The sequence below is a fragment of the Pteropus medius genome, unplaced genomic scaffold (assembly GCF_902729225.1).
Source record: "Pteropus medius unplaced genomic scaffold, Ma_sr-lr_union100, whole genome shotgun sequence".
NCBI classification, from domain to species: domain Eukaryota; kingdom Metazoa; phylum Chordata; class Mammalia; order Chiroptera; family Pteropodidae; genus Pteropus; species Pteropus medius.
In genome coordinates this window covers 19,260,271-19,263,956 of record NW_024344370.1, presented here as the reverse complement: position 1 = coordinate 19,263,956, position 3,686 = coordinate 19,260,271, and positions in this window count along the sequence as shown.

Below are 3,686 nucleotides of genomic sequence, written 5' to 3'. Positions count from 1 at the left end.
TGGCCCTTCATTTAGTGGTTTGATTGGGTGATTATAGACAGTCACCAACACAGAAGACATAATAGAAGTAAATCTTCCAAACTGAAAATTTGCATCAGATTTTTTAAAAATGTAAACTTTAAGAATCACTTAGAAATTAAGTTCTTATGGAAAGGAAACATGTTCAAGGATGAAAGAATTTAATTCCACAACAGTGATTTTGACACAGTCTTGGTACTCAAACAGTGCATGAGTATCTAGTGGGATGGGGTGTAGAATTAATGTAAGGATAACTTACTCCAATTCATAGGAGCTTATAAAATATATGATACAATATTATAATCTATATACTATGTTTCCATCACTTCTTTCTGTCCCACAAAATTTGTCTCTAGAAATCTTCTGTGGTATGGGTAGAGTTATATGAATTTTCTCTCTTTTATATTTCACTTATGTTGTCTCCTTTATATTTAATGTAGATCATATCACACCTTAAAATGAATCTTCTTATCCTAAACTCCATATGACTTATTGACAAATTTGAATGCTTTAAACATACTTTATAGGACTATTTATTCTGACTTTATAATTCTAAGAAATCTTTATCCTACTCCCTGCTCTGTAATTGAATGTGAAGGATACTAGGATCAAATTTCTCCCCTTGAATCTCTCATTTTCTTCCCAGACTACAGAAAAATGGCAGGGACAATCTTATCTCATTTCATTATAAAAGGTGAAATGAGGGATGGGATTCTTCGAAGTGTCTGAGGGGAAGCTGAATTTGAATTGGATCTTGAATAATAATGTTAACGAGTGGAGAAAGGGGAAGGTAATTTCAGACAGAGGGAACAATGTGAGAAAAGGCATGCATGTGAAGCACTGCTGGGAAAACATAATTTTTCCTGTATTTTGAAATAGAAGATAGGGATGGATTGGAGATGAAGTGTGGAGGGAAATGTAGGTTGTAGTTAGGGTGACCAATTGAGCGGTTAGTTAAGTCTCATTTCCTTTTCGATAAGATCACTAGACAGACAGTAGGAATGCTTTTGTTTAAAAAAATGAATTCCAGAAAGTGATGGATAAAGTCCTTGGAAAAGCTAATCTGGATAACAGTATTGCCCAGGAGGTTAGTAACTGGAAGATCTTTACCAAAGAGTGGTGATTAATGGAGCGATGTTAAAGTTACAGGGTGGTCTCTAGTAGTGTCACATTACTAAAAATCATGCAGATTATGTTTACAGGTTATACAAGACTTGGAAAAAAAGATAAAATGCAGAATGAAAGAATCAGGATCCATAAACCTCTCTACAGAATTAAAGTTTAATGATATTAAGTAAATCATGCTACATTTTCCTTAATTCATTCATGTTTTCAAACATTTATCCAGCACCTACTAAATATTAGGCACTAGACTAGGCGATAGTGATATAAAGACAAACAAGACAAAGTTACTCAAGGAGCTCAGTCCCACTGAGGAGGCAGGTAAATCAATTTTACCAGTACAGTGTGATAGAATAGAGGTAAACACAGAGTTTTATGGAAAGAGAGAAAGGGCGTTTAAATGATAAAGATATTCATGAGGAAGTGATGTTGAAGAGAATTTTAAAGATGTTAACCAGGAATGAAGAAACAAGGATGATATTTTATGTAGAGAAAAGCAAAAAGCTTTGAAGAAGTAAAACATATTTCAGTAGTAAGGTCTGACTGTAAGTAGTAGTGGGTATTGAAGAGTGATACAGAAATTAAACTGGACTGTGAGCTCACAGATATTGAGATCGGCATATATCCACTTTGGTATTACCTGCAACTAACATAGATCATGAAATGGAATAGGACCCAAGGAAATATTTTTGAATGAATAAATTAATTAACAACATGAGTCATATCTTAAAGGGCCTTATATGCTACACTTGAGAGTTTGAACTTTGTCTTACAGGGATGCAGGGGGCACTGAAGTACTTTAAACAGAGTGATGTGTTCACATTTGTATTTTAGAAAGCCCACTCTGGAAGCAGTGGGACAAATGCATTATAGAGGAGACAGTCTAGAGACAGGTGAGCTATTGTTGTGATACAGATGATAAATTAGAGTGAACTAAATCATTAGGAAAGTGACAGTAGGGCTATACTGGTAGAAGCAACAATATTTGGTAACAGATTACTTGTGAAGATTAAGTAGAGAGTGAGGAGTATAGACTGAGTGAGTTTGAGGAAAGAGATAAAATTTTATAACAAAGTAAAAGTTCTTTAAGATGTATAGAAGGATGCCTTGAAGTATTTCGAGTCAAGCTCAAGTTGAAGACCACGAATATCTGATAGTATCAACCAGCATGACTGTGTGGTTTTCTCCAATGGCATCTAGAAGCTCAAGTATAGAATCAACATTTGAATAGTTGGACTATTCTAAGATTTTAGGTTGTAGGTAAGTGTCAATGGAAAAGGATTGAGGTAAAAAGAACTTAGTTTCATGTCTCTGCTCCCTTTTACAGAAAAAAAAATTCTTTGAATAAATTTTCTATGCTCACTACCTTCATTTCCTCTCCTTCAATTCTCTATTAAACCCTCTCCAATAAGGCTTTGTCTTTAGCTACCCAAGATCATCATGTTGTTAAACCCAATGATCAATTTTCAGTCTGCATTTTACCTGAAAATTAGCAAAATGTGATACATCTGTTTGCTCCTCCCTCCTCAAAATACTTTCTTTACTTGGCTTCTGAGGTAACACATTCTCCTGATTTTCTTTGGACTTCTCTGGCCACCATTATAAAATTTATGTCTCTGGCCTCTAAATGTTGTAGAGTACCAGGAATTGATTCTCAGATGTCTTCCCTTTTCTATCTATATCTATTCTTTTGAAGAAATTATCCAGTTTCATGGCTTTAAATATCTAAGCCCTTCTGATTCTCAAATTTATATCTGTAGTCTACATTTCTTTGAACTCCAGACTTAAATATCCAGCTCACTACTAAACATCTTCACTTGGGTATATTATAGGTAACTTTAACATATCCTAAAATAGTCCCAGAGCCCCTCAATAGTTTTTTCTTCTCTCAAATTCCTGCTGCTTCAGCAGTCTATCCCATCTCAGTTAATGACAATTCAATGCTTCTTGTTGCAAATAAAAACCTCAGTATAGTTCTTGGCTACTTTCTATCACTCCCTAAATTCATATTCTCTCCCTCTGAAATCTAAGAAAGACATACTTGTAGAACCAGAGAGAATAATGATGGTTGCCAGGGGCTAGAGGGTGGAGGAAATGAGGAGATGTTGTTCCAAGGATACAAACTTTCAGTTATAAAATGAGTAAGTTCTGGAGATTTAATGTGCAGCATGGTGACCATAGTTAATAATACTGTATTGAATACTTGAAATTTGCTGAGAGTAGATCTTAAGTGTTCCTACCATACATATCAAAAAAGGTAACTTTGTGAAGTGACAAGTGTGTTTATTAACTTGATTGTGGTAATCATTTCATAATTTTTTATTGCATACGCAAATGTATTAAATCATCACATTGGACATCTTTAAAAATCATGTTGTACAACTTATGTATATGCAATTTTTATTTGTCAATTCTACCTCAATAAAGCTAGAAAAATTAATGCAATTTATTTATTTAAATTTTACTTTAAAAATGTTATATTTGAAATACCAAATGCAATTAAAACTATATGTTTAAGGTATACAACTTGATTTGATATATCAGAA